This window comes from Colius striatus, chromosome 1, assembly GCF_028858725.1.
Source record: "Colius striatus isolate bColStr4 chromosome 1, bColStr4.1.hap1, whole genome shotgun sequence".
Classification (NCBI taxonomy): domain Eukaryota; kingdom Metazoa; phylum Chordata; class Aves; order Coliiformes; family Coliidae; genus Colius; species Colius striatus.
This window is the reverse complement of record NC_084759.1, coordinates 136,810,632-136,828,986: the sequence shown is the minus strand read 5'-3', so window position 1 is coordinate 136,828,986 and position 18,355 is coordinate 136,810,632. Positions and strand designations below refer to the sequence as shown.

At 39.5% G+C, this 18,355-nt stretch overlaps 1 protein-coding gene across 4 annotated transcripts in view; it reads left to right on the top strand.

Annotated features, from left to right (window-relative positions):
* SOX5 (SRY-box transcription factor 5) overlaps positions 1-18,355 on the top strand; it is a 652,738-nt gene that overhangs the window by 304,280 nt on the left and 330,103 nt on the right. For all 4 annotated transcript variants that reach the window (XM_062009253.1, XM_062009270.1, XM_062009262.1 and 1 more), the window contains one exon: positions 2,880-3,040. The gene's annotated coding sequence lies outside the window, so the exon portion shown is untranslated. The remainder of the gene's footprint in view (positions 1-2,879; positions 3,041-18,355) is intronic.

Below are 18,355 nucleotides of genomic sequence, written 5' to 3'. Positions count from 1 at the left end.
AGTGTGCTTAGATTGGATATGTTTGTTGTGTAGGTTTAAAGAAGAAAGGTAAATGTCCTGCACTTCTTTTTTTACACTATGTGTTTTCCTATTGAAGTCAGTGAGACTGATATGTATCTTCAACAGCCATATAGCAATAAGGATTGTGTATCCTGCCCTGCTTAATATCAGCCAGGACTGATGAGCAGACACCTCTGAGAGACAGTACAGCAGCTGCCCAGCAACTCTCAGAAACGATGTGCAATTCTTTAGTTGAGCTTAAGCAAAGGTGCTGGACTTTGGAAGAAATATCCAGAAGTAAAATCTAATTTGCTGTGTTCTGATTTTATCTTTCTAACCGAAGTGGCATTTTGGTAAGGTGAATAGAAGAATCCACATTATCTCTGGTTGGTTGGGTTGGGTTTTTTGGAGGGAAACAAATGGGCTTGACATAACTGGTTTTATCTGCACATTCCATCATATTTAATCTTTTGACACAGCTGCTTTTTTACAGTTTGCTTTTTTACCTGCTGAAAAACTGTATTCCTAGTTGTTGATCTGAGTCCAGCAGAAACTACCATATTTATACATATTTTTTTCACAAGGACTCTTATACTACTTTATAGGGGTAGGTAATATTGTAATGGAAGTGGAATATGTTCTGAGTTCTTAGCAAGATAACAAAATGTTGTGTCTTATCTGTGATTTTAAAATAGATTAAGGGTCAATGAGGCAGAGATACATGAAAGCTATTGCACACTTGGTGGGGGCTGCAGAGGAGGAATATCTCTCACCAGCAGCTTGTTTGAGTGGAAGGGAAGAGAAAGCAGCTTCTAAGAGAAGGGAGAGGATTGGGGAAAATGTCAAGTAAAATCAGAGAAACCTGTTGGTCTAAAGAAACAGGTATACAGTTTAGATGTGGTTACTGAAAAGAAGAGGGCAAGTTGAGGGCAGCTTTTAATGCTTGCCTGCTGTTGATGATTTGGAATTTAAAAAAAGTCATAGACCCCTTCAGCCCTTGGAGATAGCTGACAGAAACAAGGAGAATGGGACGGTCTCTAAGCCACCCTCGATTTTGAGAGACTACATAGAAATACAGGGAAGTCTGTTGGTCCCCAGCTGTAGCTTAGCTGAGGCTTGCCTTGTCTTCCCACCTACCTTAGCAGAGCTGCATCAGAGAGGTAGTTGTGCTGGAGAGGTATGAGGAAGGTTTTAGGCTATGCTTCTTCCAAGGCAAGATTTGGCTGCTTGAAAGTTGTTTTTCTCAGCAACATATGCAAGAGCTATGAAGATGAGCAAAATTTGATTTCAAGATGCAGAATGCATGTGCCAAACTTGACAGTAGGTTAGGGTTGGTTAGGCCTGCAGCCACTTAAATAAGTTATTTTCTTTGTTATCTTCAACACATTTGTGGCTGGTTTTCAATAGATATAGGCTGCAGGAGCTGCTGGCTACCTGGTGCATTGTTGGCATTTGAATTGAGAGCGGAGCATAGAATCAGAACTGTTTCAGCTGGAAGAAATCTTTAAGATCATTGGGTCCAGCCTTTGTCGCAGCCCTATCAACCACTAGACCATTTCCCAAAGTGCAACATCCAACCATCTCTAATAGCAGAAGCCAAATACCTGAGTGTCCCTGCCTTTGGTGGAAAGCAGGACAGAGCAGCCAGTGTATTTGGTCACCACAGTAGCCAAACTGACCTATTGTTTCTTGACACATCAGTTTGTGTCTAGAGTTTGTTTGCACACCATTCTTTGATCAGTGAGAGGTGCACAGACCTGCATGGGCCTGGAGACCAGGGCTATGAAATGAGGACCTAAAATTCATGAGTGCATGTTAACTGCTGGAGAAAATCTCGTATTTGTTCTCAAATAATTAGAATGTATTGGAAATGTGTGGCCGGTCTTTCCCCAGTTAGGCTGAGACTACAAGCTTAACTATCTTTAAACATGAAAGTTGAAATTTTTCTATGTTCAGCTGATTCGAGAAGTTGAAACTTCAGGTAAAAAAGTATTGCAGGATGCTGGTGTGCAGCAGGTGGTGAGTTCATTTGGATTTTATGGAAGTCAGCCCTTTGCTTGCCTTAAAGAACTAACATAACTGAATATGACATCAAACAGTCATTTTCCAAAAGAGTGCTGCAGTGTGTTTCCCAGTAAAGATTTTTACAGTGGAGTCAAGGATTTTAAGTCTTTGACTCTACTCAAAAGGCTACTGTCATTTGTCAATATGTAATGAATTATTGTTTCATATCACAGAATAATAATAATTTCAGAACTTATTATAAAGAGGGAGGATTTTTCCAAGAGAGTGGCGTCTCTTTAGGACAGGAGATGGAAGAACTGCTCCATGGCACTTGTAGTAGAAATGATGGAAAAGGACAAGCTTGTCTTCCCATTTCTTCTTACTGGGATGTGCACACAGGTTGCCTTCTTCTACAGACTAAGTGACCTAAAATTTTGAAGCTGCGTATTTAAAGCTTAGCTCTAACTAGAGGGTGGAAACAGGTACAATAACTGGTAAAGCTGAGCTTCGATAGTAACAGATTTCAAAAATTATGCTTACATTTTGGAGCTGGTGGAATGTTTGAAAGATTTACTTCTATCAGAATTTGCATTCCATGTAATTTGGATTTAATGACTTGGGGTAACACAGGCAAAAGGGTTTCTGATTATGTGACTCTTCTTTTCCATGGCACAGTATTCCAGTATTTCATCTTAATTTTTAGTTGCATGTAAAGAAATCAATATGTAAAGCAAAAGTGAACAGATACTTAAACAGAAAGCATCAGAAAAGTTGAATAGTCATTTACCGGGTTAGTATTTAATGCTGGTATATATTTGAGTGGGAAAGGACTTCAGAACGGGGCAATTCACAAATCACTTCTTCCCCTTCAACAGCTTATTCAGAGACAGCAGATGTGTAAGCAGCCCTTTGGAAAGAAGACCAAGTGTAGTTTGTGACAAAATTGAGTGGAGATGATCCCAAGCTGAATGTCAAAACAGGATCTTCTTTTAAGTTCACCGAGTGACCTACAATTTTATTCCAGCACTTAACACAGGTAAGAGACTTCTACAGAATCTTCATCTGCATTTCCCAAGGTGCTTTTAATATGTGAATCCTAACCCTTATTCATTGGTGCCTTTACGTTTTGAAACTACTGATGTAGTTCTAGGTACCAATACCAGGGTTTTGATAGTTTTATTGTGCTTTAAGGTATCTCTTGGTAAAACCAAGTCAAAGAGCAGTGGTGCATTTGTTAGCAGTCCTACAGTAATAAATGCATATGTAGAATGCATATGTCTGGGATCAGAATTTGAGAGTAAAAGATGACTGTTTATTAAATTTTTATATCTCATAGTGGAAGGTATTCCTGCCCATGGCAGGGAGGTTGGAACTACATGATCTTTAAGGTCCCTTCCAACCCATATCATTCTTTGATTCTATGACTTACGTGTAAGTCAGGATAAATTTGTTTGAATTAACCAGGAAGTCTACATTAAGGTAGAAAGTGTTATTGGCTCTTGGACCCTTGCTGGAGCTGATTCCTGAAGAAAGTAAATTTGGTGCTGAACTATATTGCTGTTACAGAATATATATTAAAAAAACGCTCAAATCCTGGGGAATTCCAGTGTGCCTTTTGAAGTGTTGTGTATAAACACTAGGGACCTGGCTGAGACAGAGACTACCTGCAGCATCCAAGCTGGGCCAGCTGCAGGCAGCTGTGTTCCCCACACATTACTGGGCTGATGAGCTTCCTTTAGGAAGGCAGCGAGGATTGGAATGAACCCTGTGTTGCACATCCTCACCTTGAAGCTTCTTCCTTGATCCTTTTCAGTTTTTATAAACTTTTATATTTGCTCTTGGGAAAATGGTACCAGATTCTCAGACAGACCTGGGCTTTCCTTTTTTCTCTAGATAGGATGAACTATGCAATCCATATAAACCACCCCGCCATGCCACTTACTTGAGAAGTCATGGTCAGTGGGAGTGGAAGACATGCTCTATGTTTGCTTATTGGAGGAATAACATCTTTTAGATCATGAGAACTGAAAGATGCTTTGCTCTGCCATCATTTCATTGGGGGCAAACAGCACGAAAATACGTGATTCTACTCTCTGTGACTTAATTTCAGTCAGAGATAGGTCTTCAGGGCAGTAGTATCTTTCTTCCTCAGCTAACACTCCCACAAGACCTCTGTATTAACATGTTGGCAGTGCATTGAATGTGTGCAACACACTATATTCTACCTGCGCTTCCCCCCCCGCGCCCCCCAACAAGTGCTGTTTCATGTAAGTGACTGCATGAGACCAAAGCACAGCAGTACATGGCTTGTGCAGCTTGAGAAGACCCCTCTCAAAAGAGGAGCTGGCTCTGCAGCTGCATGGACATCAAGACCTAGGGTGCTTCCAGAGGGCAGCAGCCACAAAAACTACTTTCTGTCCGATAGTGTCCTTATTCCTTAATCATTAGCCCTAATGAAGAGTTTGCATTTTTTTAAAAGCAAATAGGAAAAATAAACTGAAAAAGGAAAGAAAAAAAGAAATAAGAAGGAGAGAAAAAACGGGGAATAGTTGGAATTATCTCTGTGCTGTCTCTCAGGTCCAGTGACAACACGACTACAATGGGCAGCTTTCAGGACTGCATATGGTCTTCCTTCCGAGGGAGTTGATTAAGCGACTCCGGATGAAATTGAAATCCTGTGATTTGACCTTTGTCTGGCCTGGGAGGACTGCAATTCGCATAACAATTTCCTTTTGTTCTTTGTTTGGAGTTATTAATCCAACATGAGCCTCGAATTAATCAGGGGTAGTGCGTTGTTACATTTCTAATTCACAGCTCTACTGCTTGTGTCTTTTTTAATTAAGGCCGAATGATAGCAGGCCTTAGCCCCTGATTGCAACACTTACTAACCACACATTGAGGGATGAAGAGGCTAAATAGGCAGAATGAGATTACTTCAAGGTTTCACTTAATTGTTTTCTTCCTTTAGGTAAAGAGCACTGAATGAACATTGTTAGTGCCAGGCTGGGAGCATTTTTTTTATATATGTGTTATGTGCATGTGTCTATTTGTGCGTGTAGGGATGGGGAAGGTTATGACGGGTGCACCAACAACTCGGAGCTCTAATGGCTCAAGGGTTTGTAAAATTAAAGCCTTTGGTTATTGATTTAAACCATTGCTTCCATCTCCCCAGGGGTGCATGGGCAAAGGTAGAGAAAGGAGGGTAAGAGCTGAAATACGTTAAAGTTTGCTGCATGGATTTTCATGTATTGTGCATGAACCAGTTTGTTTATGTAGTTTTTCTTGTTATTTGGTACTGGTTCAAGAATAGAAAGTGCAGGAAGATTGAAGGCTATCAGAGATGCTAAAGGAGTGTGTTGAGAGATGCAAAGCTCTCCAAAGTGTGGGAGTGGTAATAATGTTAATACAATAAAGGCAAGCTAGTTGTGTCACCCACCAGATTTTGTTCTTACTGAAGGATGTCTGAGTCATGTTTCAAAAGCGGTTTGTAAATTTGTATTTTCAGAGCAGTTCAGTGCCACAAAGGCGCAGGTGCTATTCCAGGGGAACAGTGTTAGATGATCTCAGTTAGATTCCTGCTGGATAACTCAGCCTGTGCCAGCCACTTGGGATGCTGGAAAAGAAAATGCTTGGAGTGCTCAGCCTTGCAACATTTATTTGCACAAAAAAGTTCCACTGGCTTAAAAAAAATTAAGATGACAGGGTTCATATTGCAGGATCAGGCCCAGTGTTTTGGACTCCTGTGGTGCGGTACATTGACCATGATCATTATGGAGAAAGATTACTATTTAGGGTCCTAAACCTTCAGTTGATGAATATGCAGACATCCCATTGAATTGAATTTGTACTGTGAGCCTGCAATATCAGAGAGCGCTATGTAATTGTAGGATACTAACTCTTCCTGAGTTATTTCATCCACCCAAGGAAAAAGGTGGATGGGGTAGGATAGAGACTTGCTTGGAAGAGATAATGTTTCTGTGTAAAATGGCAAGCCAGATACTGTGCTGCTATTCTGACTCTGGCACAGAATATACAGCGCTGTTCCTGCTTTTCTGAATTCTAGATGCACAGTGGCTGTTCCACGAGGATTATCTAAGAATGCAATGATAAAAACCCTAGATAGATTAAGCAAAAGTAGGGTGTAAGCTCCAAAGCAGAAAAAAGGCTCCAGGTAAAAGCTTACTTCTCTGTTTAGAAATCTAAATCCTCGACCAAGTGTGCTTTTTCAGATGAGCCTGAAAAGAACAGGCAATATATTCAACCTTCCATAGAAACGTATATAGTATCTGGAAACAAAACCATACTAGCACACAAGTCTTTAGGTTTGATCTCTGGCTGGTGAAAAGAAACACCAGTGATTGCATTTCTTGCCATGCTTAGTCATGTCAACACAGGATTTTCACTGAGTTGGGTTCAAAGCCGTCTTCTTGACTTGCTGTTCTTTTCTTAGGTGCTGCCTGATCCTGCGTGTCAGGATACTTCTGGTAGATTGCCAGCTCCCATGCTGGGAAAAGTCAATGGGATAAGAAGATGCTCAGCATTTGTTGGAGTAGGGCTGCCTTACCTACAATTCTTTATACATAATTCTGGTTTTCAGAACCCATTTTAATGCTCTTACACTGAGTAACACCTTTTTCTGCAAATACTCCTATTGAATCAGACTGCATAGAGAGAGTAGTATTAAGTAAGCACATCAGAATCTGACCATCAATCACTTGTTTTATGTTTCCATTTAAAGACTGAACGTTTCACATTTATCCACTTTCTTCTCTTTTTCCTAGAAATCACTGCAGACCAGGGTGCGTTTTGTTTATACTAGCAGACACAATTGTAGAATCGAAACCTACTTTCAGTGTCCTTCTGTCTTAAATCTGCATGCTTTTGTCTTTTTTTTTTCAATTATTGTTTGAACACTCACTGTCATTGATTTAAAGGTGTCACATTACACTTCCAAAGGGTCTCGAGATGAATGGCTACCCCCATGTGTTTCTTGTGTGAGTGTTTTGAATAACATCTTGAAACCCAAAGTCCAGTCTGGTACGTCTCCTGTTTAAAAATCCTATGGCAGTGGTCATTAGAATGGGTTTATTTGGAGTATCTCTAAAATCTGCCTCTTTTCCCTATTCTCATATAGCATGTTGATCATTAATGTATTCAGAAGCTCTCCTCAGCAAACTTATAATACCATTTAAGTGCTTTGAGATCCTTAAAGATGAAAGAAGTTGTATAAACAGATGGCAGAAGTATTATAATGCTCCTTTGAATAGTTAACCCTCAGTGTACACTATCTTGCAAGATCTTGCTGTACAGCTAGAGCCAGGTACCCTGTCAGTAATTTCCAGTGGTTCTCTGTATGATATGACACTTCTTTTTCCTTTCAATTACTCTGTGAAGGAAGTTAGGCTTCTTCCCATACTCATGAACTGAAAGACCAGGTCAGAGTGCATAATAATGCTTTCCTGTCCTTGCCCAAAGTGGTTGTATTTGCACTTATTTAAGGGATAATCCAGTGATCAGTGGTTCTTGAATATTTGCAGCTGCAACAGTCAACGGGCATGAGTCCACAAATAAATAAGGAATTGCTTTTGTTGTTGCTGCTGCTGTTATTCCTGACAGTTTTAGACAATCTGTTGCTATTTGTAGACTATTTCTTTGAGATCAAAACTATCCTGAACTCTCCTCTTCTCTCTGCTCTGCCCCAGTAGGGATGTGCTCCTCACATCTTCAATGCCAAGTCACCCTTGTGCAGCAAAATGCCGAATTTCAGCGGTAGCACATCGACCATGCCACTCCTCCACTGCGTGTGGAGGTGCTGACACTCCTGCTCCTTGAAATCAGTGGCAGGTCAGCCCCGGCCCGTTATATTTCACTGCTCTCCCCTTTCGGACATAAGGTAGAGATTACGATCAACGGTCCTTTGAGTTGCTCAGCGCTCCTCCCTCTGCGCTGTCTCCCTGCAATCCCCCTTCCCGTGCCCTCCCTCTTCCCCCCGCCCCCCCCCCCCCCCCCCCCCCCGTCAATGGGAGCCTTTGATGTCGCACAAGAGAAGACTGTTGGCTAACAGTCTGGAGGCTGCTTCGTTTGAGCTAACCACCACATGAAAACAAATGCGATCCATCATATTTCATTAACTAGCTGCCCCCTGTTCGGGTGCCCTTTTTTGATGTCAGAGCGCATCCTGACAGAAATCAGAAAGATATGTGTGATTAAGACCAGTAATAATAGTTAGTGCATTGTATTGTAAATTACCTTTCTGGGCCCCGGTACTTTATCAGCCCCACTGGCCTTGGCTTGGGTACATTTTTGACTACTCTGTATATACAGTGTATTAGCGCAATGGAGATCATTATGTGGCCTGTATTTGAGTCATTTTTATTTAAGATGCCAAACAATAAGCTGTTGATTGGGGGAACAAGAGGCGAACAATAATGTTCTGTGTCACATAATACACCACCATTTTCCAGCTTTGCTTTAGAAGGGCCCTCTTTATTGTTTTTGTATAAAAATGGTTCTTAGGAGGAGGAATATTTTGCTGAGGTATGTCATTATTTTGCAAATTTCTATTATCTCATCATGTTGTCTTCATTGTAAATTGCAGCTAATTAGGAACCTAGTTAGAGCCCCAGCTTTGAGGCTGGCTTTTTTGTGAAAAGAGCCCACCGATTACCGCACTACAAGAGAGGAAGGGAGAGAAAAAGGAGATTAATCTGGTTACCTAGGCGACACTCGCTTCCATCTGCGAGGAACAATACATTTTTGTTTCCTTGGCTCAGTTCAGATCTGTTTTGTTTAGGGGGGAAAAAAGAGAGAGGGAGAGGGAGAAAGAGAGAGAAGGGGAGAGAGGGAGAGGGAGAGGAGGCAGCCCCACAACAATGCTGGACTCTGTCTGGCCCCAGCTTACCAGCTTCCATCCCTCCACAAGTTCGGGGTCTCGGGGGAGTGGGAAGATGAAAGAGATAAGCTCCAAAGTTGTCAAAGGTCATAACCTTGCCACACAAAGCCAGCAGTTTTACTTCTAAATCCCCTTCTCCCGAAAAGCACTTAATGAAATAATATACTGTGCTTCTCAACACCCCGTAGTCTTTATTAAGTAGCAAGGCCCCCGAGATGGTGAATTTAAGGAGTCAGTTAAAACTTCTGACTAAACAGTCACTGACTAGGAGTGTCTACAGTAGATGTAAGGGTTTTTTTCTGAGCGAGACAACTTTTCTTCCACTGTCTCTTATTATCAATATTGTGGCTTCCCCAACATGTTATATAGCTGCTTTCACACAAAAGACAGAGGTCTGTGAAGGCAGGGCAGTCTTTTTTGTTTTGTTTTTTTACAAAAATCTTTTCAGTTACCTTCACAAGGTCATGGTTTAACAGACAACAGCGACCTATATCTTTCCTGTTATGCATCAAACTATTAAACCTTTCCACAGCCTCTGCATAGGGTAGACAATGCAGCCACGTTATTTGGTTCTTATTTTGGAGCAGCTTGCAAGAAAAAAAGACGGAGGTAATAACCAGAGCTGATAGGGCCTGGCTAAAAGCTCAGAAATGCTCACAAGCTCTTGAACTGAATTGGCTAAACCCATAGCCTTTTGATAAGCATAATGCTTTCTCCAGGTGTTATGTCATCATGTATAATGTTTTGCTATCTAGTAGCATTATGGATGATGACATAAAGTCACAAAAATATCCAAGTCACCAATTTTAGCTTATCTGAGCTTTCCAAACCTGGACTATGCTGATAAAATCAGAATAAGCATCAGGTTAACAACTCTAAATGTCCTATAGTCTGCATTGCTCTGAAGTACTGTTCTTATATTTTCTTCCTCTAAAGAAGCTTCTAAGAGCTGCTTCAGTGATAGTACGTTGCTCCCTCCAACGGGAAATGACAATCATCATGTAAAAAAATTACAAATATTCAAGAGGAAAGAACAAATGAAGATACAAAAGCTTTTTCATATGGGGAGAGTGCCACATCTTGGAATTTAAGTCATTTGAATTTCCATCTCTGCCACGTGCTTTCTGTGGGATCTTGGCCAATTCATCTGGCCTATTTCTACCTCAGACCTTGACCTATAAAGTAGGCAAAGCTATATTTCTCTACCACAGAGGATAACTTGAGACTTAATTAATTAAGGACTTACAAAGAGTTTCGGATGCTTGGGTGCGGGGCTCTGTATAACCACAGAACATTTAATCCTTACCTAGTCTGTTTCAATAAATTCCTTGTTGGGTATACCTGAACCAATTCTTCTGAGAAGAACTCTCAAGTGAAAATTAACTCAATCATACTTGACTTTCTTAATTGAAGAGAGTTGCTGAGATGTTTTGCAGACATTTGGATGGATGCAGTTGTCACTTCACAGACAATTAGCCCAGTGTTAGCCATTGTTTTACAAGCTCTAAGGAGAACATCCTCAACAGTTCTGCAACATGTTAAGATGAGGCAGGAGAGGAAAGATGGTTATATGTTATCTGTGTGCAAAACAGAGAAGGGACGGTTCTCTTCAGTAAACAATTGGTACTGTTTGAGGGAAAGCATCAGGGAGTAAAGTAGTGAGCAAAGACTGTTAGCAATATAAAGAAAGGAAAAGAAATATTTTAGCAGTTTTTTAAATAGCAGTTTTATAGTTTAGTAGCAATGTTCATTCTGAAGGAGTCATTAAGGATGTTCCGAAAATTGTAGGAGGAGGTGAAATTTCACCCATCATTAGAACCAGGATATCTTCACATAACAAGTTAGATAAAGATATTACTTTGAACTGCATTACAGTTTAGCAAGACTCTAGGGTTAGCTTTCCTATTCTTAAAGATGGACAGAGAGAAAGCATTTAATAACTTTTGGTGGCCTACGCTATTCTTACACCTTGTGGAAAAGGTTGACTGTGATGGCATGTGCACAGAGCCCATTACTTGTTAAAGAGACATCGTAGCTTGAAAAAACAAAGGCATATCACTCATACTGGGATGCGCTGCATATTCCTTTAGTAACCAAAGAACATTATCTCCAGCTAGGAATTATCAAGGAAAGAGAAAAATAAAGAAAATGCACTGTCAGTTTAAGTGACTGCTAGGGAGAAACAAGAGTGTATTTCAGTCTAATACCTTTTCACTTGGGCTCAGAAGAAGCTTTTTAGAAAAAATTCCATGGTGGCCTAGACATAAGGAGCTTTGATGAATCCTGAAGCTGAAGAGAAAGAAGGATCCACCTAGGGAAATGTTAAAGTTTGAGAAGAGATCAAAGTCTATTTTGGCCCTAGTATAAAAGCTGGAGCAGTTATTGGCAATTCTGTGCCACTGTTATTCCAAAGAAGGGAACTGCAAGAGACTGCATTTCCTCTCATGACCTGGCACTGTTGCTAAAGTCTGCAATAATATATACTTGTCCGGATAGACCTGGTTTATGTTTGAGACAATGCCCCAGCCAGCTGGTGGTTTTGAGATGGTCAAGGTGAGGTGCTCTACATGATACCGCAAGCTGTGGCACCAGTGGACTGCTGCCCACTTAACACCAGCCTGGAGCATGGGATGAGGCTAGATTTTCAGAGAGGAGTGACAGGACTTTAGTACTGAGGACTCTGATACTTCTCTGGAAGGTCTTTCTGTCTTTATTGCTAAGTGGTGTAAAGTCTGCTTGAGTCCATTATATCTGAAAAATAAAACCCAGATGGAAATACCGTTTCAGTCTCACATCACAACTTTCGTGTTGCATTTTGGAGCAACACTAGGTATCATCTTGAGCTGTTAGTCTGAAAGTTCCTCAGAGAGTTTCTGCTCAGGCCAGTCCCTTATCAGAGACAGTTTAAGAAATTCAACTCTTAAATTCCATTTCTTTTGAAACTCTTCTTTTTTTCTGTGTTGTGTAATGGTTTCCCTGTGTTTACAGTCCATTACTGTCAGTTCTTTTGGGGAATGTCAGATTGCATAAAAGTTGATATAAACATTCAGCAGAGCTTGAAGCAGCCCCTGAATGAATTCTGTCTTGGCAAACCTACTCCTTTACCAAAACAATTTCTGAATAATCATTACAAGGAGCAAGATCTGTGTTATTTCTGTGTTATTCTATAGTAAAGAATCGGTAATTAATTTTCATGTAGGAGTTTGAGAAGATGTGAAGAACTCTGTGAGACAAGATAGAATAGTTCGTGTTTCTTGGTGTAGCACTTCTTTGGACAATTGTACCATCTCTTTCAACTTAATGAGAAATTTCCCTGTGAGAATAGAATGTGTTGCAAATGTGTGACCAGTCTGCCACTGAAGTGGTCCCATAACTAGTGACTAGCAGTGAACAGTTCGGCTGTTTAAACCATAGTTAGAGTGAGAATTCAGGCTCTAAAGGACCTTTGAAAGCCATCTGGTCCAACCCTTTACTCAAAGGAGGGACAATTGGTTCAGGTTGTTCAGGGTCTTACCCAGTTTCTGGGCACCTGGTCCAACACTGTACCACCCTCACTGACAATATTTTTTTGTTGTTTATATCTAATTGTTATTTTCCTTGTTATTATTTTTCTACTTAACAATATAGTCTGGATATAAAAACATTTTAGTTATGTTTCAGGACAATGTTGAATCTTGTATCGGTTTGGCAGAGGGAATTTACATGATACAGGATTGAATGTTAGTGCAATTGTTGGCAAATGGAGATCCAATTACTGGTGCATGTTGGCTATCAGAGAACATGGTGCTAATGAGTAACCATCTCACTCTCACTAATACAGGTCTTTTCTGACAAAAGAGAAGAAAAGAGTGGAGGAAAAGAGAGTGAGAAAGTCCTTCTTCTATTACTTAGGTAACAAATACAGCATAAGAGACCAAGGTGCTAAGTACACGTGAATTGTGATAGTAATTTGGTTTATCCCTGTCTAGGCAACACCACATCAGTGACTTAACTGGGGACAATTGAAAGAGAGTTAAAGGAAACAGCCTCTGATCACTTTTCCTTCTTCCTTACTTTATTTTTATCCATGGTTACCCAGTGCCAAAATGGGAGGACTTCTTCTTTATGTGTCATTTTTATTTTCTCTGTGAACAGGGAGCTATGTTTAGATTCTTGTGACTGAATAAATTTCCTACAGATAAGAGCTTTCTCTAAGTTAGACCCTGTCATGTGGGCACTCTGTGAGACTGTTTCTCCCTTCTACTTCAATCCATTTCAGCTCCTTCAAAAGTGAAAAAGACCAGATTTTTGAGGAGATATCCATGGTATAAAAGGTTTCCCAGGTTAATATGGAACCAGGAGAATAACTGTGCCTTTCCCTGAAAATTAAATTGTTCTTTATTAACTCTTGAGAGAAGCTGATATGTACATCCTATATTTCTTCACGCAACATATGCTAGAGATCTTTGAAGGGGACTTTCAATACAATGGACAGAGATTTTATTTTCTACTTCATTAATAAGCTTTGGTTCAACAGTCCACAGAATGAAATAGAAGTGTTGCCAGCAAAGACTGTTCAAAAATCATAAATTAAGTCCCAAAATGCAAACTTGCCATTATAGTTCTGGTATTATAAACTAATGAGTCCTGCATCCCATTTTCTTTGCCTTTTTTGTTTCTGAATTTCTTCAGTGCATTCAACTGATGCATTCTGGGCATTAACACTAAATCTCAAATTTGAAAAAGCAAAGAACAATGAGATCTAATGTGATCACTTGATTCGAGGAGCTGCAGCTTTGATAGAAGCACAGACACTGGAAGGTTAGTGAGTAGTGAAAGGTGAGTCTCAAAAGAATCGGAAAGTCAGTTCAATTTGGATCAACTTCTGAAATCTTGAGTGTCTGTGTGTGCAATTCAAGCAGTTAAACAGGTTTTCCTATGAGCTTGCTAGGATTTTATCTCCTGACTGTTGTTTACCAACATGCACATACTTCCTGTGATAGATGATGACAGGAGCAGGGGTTCGTTTTCATGGATGTGATATCAAGTAAACAAAAATATATTAAAATTTGGTAACATGAAAGTAGCAGTCAGTTGAGGATTTTTTGCAGTAAGTATTTCATGGTAATTAAGTCTCCTCCTACAGTGGTTCTCCTTGAACATATTTACAGAGATATCCTCTAGCTGGAAATAAGGAGGTGTTTGTTTTTTTTTTTTTTCGGGTTTGGAATTTTGCACCTTCTATAATTCATGTACAATGAGTAACTGAGTTAGCAGGGAAAAAAATAATTCCTCTGTTCATTACTCTCCATTTCTTTGTTGCATACACTTTTGAGAGATTTTGTTCTCCTCCTGATCTTGCTAACATTTATCTGCATGCATGGCTGTGTGTAGGTCAATATTTTGCAGGTCTAGGGTACCAGTTAATGTCATTCTTGATGAAAATGCCCTTCTAGAAAACAAAAGGGGAGTACAAAAGTGACAAAAAAGAATGTAAAGCATAGGCATTTAAAGTATATTCAACATTTACCAGGCACTCAATTTAAAACATTTTATATACCTGTTTATTTTTAATTGAGCCATTTAAAAATGTCAAGTTGATTGACTTCCTTTCAGAAGATTGCTTGGTGGTATTTTTTTTTACTAATGCCCCCTGTGGACCTGCATACATTGATTACTCTCTTCAAGATTTCAATCTGGAACTTTTAATCACATTGATGATCAGTAATTGAAAAAAAAAACCCACAAAACAACAAACCAACAAAAGAAGGAAAGTGGAAGGATTGATGATTTTCCACACTTTGAAAAGTGACATTGTGAATCAGATTTAAACAGAAAAAGACAAGGAAATTAAGATTTCTCAAGACTTTTTCTTTCTCAAGTCTGCTTGTACATGGTGTTAGAAAATTGTCCACATTAGGTCAACTGCATACAGTGGATTGACTGGAGGCTTTGATAATTTAGCATAAAAATCAAGTATACTATGCACTATTCTCCATACTTACTCAACTTTTTCTGCCCTCTCATGTATATTCTGGCCTTGAAGGACAGTTTTTCTGTAGACACTACTTTGTAGTATGTAAATGTTTCAGCAACTAGATGAAGTCCTTGGCCAGAGAGTCAATAAAACTTACTGTGAATCTGCACATTTTCTATTGCATTCAACTTTTATGCTTCCAGAGTGAAGATGATTAAGTTTTAAAAAGTTTGGAGAACTTGACTTTAAACATTGTTGACAGTTTCAGGAATGATTGGGCAGCTTGACATAATGTTATTCATGATGAGAGAACTGTCAGTACAGATCAGCAGTGGTACCAGAGAGAAATGTAAGGCGATATTTTCACTATAGTATCTGGGGTTTTATCTGTGTGACTTCTATTAATAAAGGGAGTTTTGCAGTTCAGTTGCCAAGCATCATCCCCTCCCAAAATGCTGAAAACATGCCCTGTAGTATAGCTGGAATTAAATTCCATGTTGGCTGTTGTTTGGACATTGAAGATCATCATGTCTGAGCAGTGACTCTGGTTCCAGTTTCCTTCAGGTGCTGCTGAAGAGTAGAGAAGTGCAATAGTGGATAGATAGAGACAAACTGCATGACCAATTTGTGATCTCTGTCTTTTTTTGTGCATTTAAGCATCAACTGATACAGCTGTCTTCCAACAAATTTGCCTTCTTTGGGCAGATCTGATCTATCAGTATTTTTATGTGTTATGACTAGTCCATCAGGATTCTGTTCTACACAGCGTAGTTGTATGGCAATGCCTATAGTCACGTTTGTCAGAATTGCTGAGCAATTTTCAGTTTGGACATTTCTTTTTGTGAGTTATAGTCTTGATGAGTTTCCAGTGTACTGAATACTACCTTGCTCCAGATAATGCAAATGACATTAATAGCTCACCCAGGAAAGTCAACATGAACAAAGGGATGAGATCATCTTCCCTCATTTTCTCTCTCTCTCTCTCTTGTAAACTGACCAAGATTACACAAGGCTTGTGACATCAATCTATATGAGTACCTCATCTTGTGAAGGCAGCCCGTTCTGTCATTTATGGTTCTGCTCATGCTGCATTCAGGGAGGGAGTGGAAGACTGCTGGGAGTGGCCAGTAAGCATCAGTAATTATGACAATCCATAGTCTAAAATGTTTGAATTTGCTTTGAAATTAGTTTATTTCAGTTCTTACTTGTCAGCTATAAAAATGCAGAGATTTTTGGAGCTTTGCTTTCTTGCAACAGAATGGAAGAAACGAGGACAGCAAACCTTTAAAAATATTTTCTTACTAGCGTTGGATATCAAAGTTAATGTATTTCCATGGGAAAAACAACCATGCCATAAAACTTTGACTGCTTGCCATTAAAAAGCTCACTTGTTTGGCTGCAGAACTGACCAGTGAATAAAGCCATATATGTTTACTAGAAACCCAGACCAATAAGTGACATCTTGCAAGAGGGTACAGGTTCTCATTCCCATTGTCTTTAGAAACGTTGGTTTTTTAATGACAGGGTTTATATCTCTGTGTTTGTAAAGTATGCATTATTTAAGTGCTAAAGTAATATAAACAGTGATGATGACAATTTGGGGACTTGTAATGGCTACTATTTCCTTTTTGTCTAAATGATTCCATAGCTGTTTTTCCTTTTCCTTACATTTTCTTGTTCATTAAATTTTGATGAAATTCTTAAAAAAAAAAAAAGAAATGTAATGTATTAATCCATCAAAAGCCATACTGAAAAAGTTTGCATGCTTCTGCTGAAAGGTCTCCTACCTCGATTTTAAGCTACAGCTTCAATTCTCTCTTGTTTCTGTTTTCCTTTAAAGTATTTTTGGTCATTGTATACTTATAAAATTATTAGCATACTTAAAAAACACTATTGTTTTAAATCCAGGGTTTCTATGACATGAATTCTTCCTAACTGTGATAAACACTCTTTAAATTAACAGTAGTTTGATGACATTTATATAGGACTTGGTAAACAGGAGTAATATTTTTGCTACTGTAGCTGAAGTTGCCTCAAGCACTTCCCACTGAAAACTGAATTTTCATATGATTGTTTCAGCTGTCTACATGTCCTCTGCAATGGTATTTTTTTGTATAAAATTTCAGATTGTGAGCACACATCTGTCAGGTCTAAATACAAAACATTTGACCATTTATTTCCTAATTTTTCTCCCTTAGAATCTGATTTATCACTTTATATCATTATGAAGATTTCTTTTTTTTTTTTAAGTAATTTGTTAGACTCCATAGCTATTCCTTATGTCAGTTACCTTTGGTTTTGTATGCATGTCTCTTAAATATTTCATTGAGGTTTGATCTTCCAAGGTCCAGAGTACTTACATGATTAGAGTAAGTGCTTTGTAGGATCTTCTTCAGCAAGAGTGCTGGAGCAGAAGCAAGCCTTATAGCAGAGCCAAGGTGAGCTTTTGGCTACGGACTTGCACTCAGTACTCTTGAGAGGCTGGGGCCCAAGGATTCACTCACTGTTGGGGTTTTACCTCACTTTACTCCTCTATAGAGTGTACATTTCCACAATTTTCTTTGGTTAATCAACCATTGCTGAAAAATTCTCAGAATTCTCACAGAGAAGTACACAGTGTGCATATTTGTATTTTGCGTATGTGTGTTTATAAGGATGCAAAATATGTATTTATTCTAATTTGATTTAGTGATAGTCCCAGCTTGAAAGTAGTATCCTGCAGATGTACTGTAAAATGACTAAAAATAACCTTTTTTAATGCATCAGACACTGTAAAGTGCAATTCATGTCCCATCCTCTAAACTGTTAGAATGCTAAAATGTGGAATGGCTGCAGAATGCCAGGTAATAACGATCTTTGCCCATATGTAAAGGTTTAAGGCAGTTATACATGTTTATCATAGAATCACAGAATCAGAGAATGGTAGGGGTTGGAAGGGACCTTTAGAGATCATCTAGTCCAACCCCCCTGCAGAAGCAGGTTCACCTAGATCAGGTTGCATAGGAACATGTCCAGGCGGGTCTTGAAGACCTCCAAGGAAGGAGACTACACATCCTCCCTGGGCAGCCTGTGCCAGGGCTCCCTCACCTGAACAGTGAAATAGTTTTTTCTTATATTTATAAGTGCAACTTTTTGTGTTCCAGCTTCATTCCCCCTTGTCCTGTTGAATACAATAGAAAAAAAGGGATGCCCCAACCTCCTGACATCCACCTTTTAGATATTTGTAAATGTTAGTAAGATCTCCCCTTAGTCTCCTCTTCTCTAGACTAAACAGCCCCAGTTTCCACAGCCTTTCCTCATATGAAAGATGTTCCAGTCCCCTGATCATCTTGGTGGCCCTGCGCTGGACTCTCTCCAGCACTTCCCTGTCCCTCTTGAGCTGAGAAGCCCAGAACTGGACACAGGACTCCAGATGAGGACTCACCAGAGTAGAATAGAGGGGGAGCAGAACCTCCCTTGACCTGCTGGCCACACTCTTCTTGATGCATCCCAGGCTGCCATTG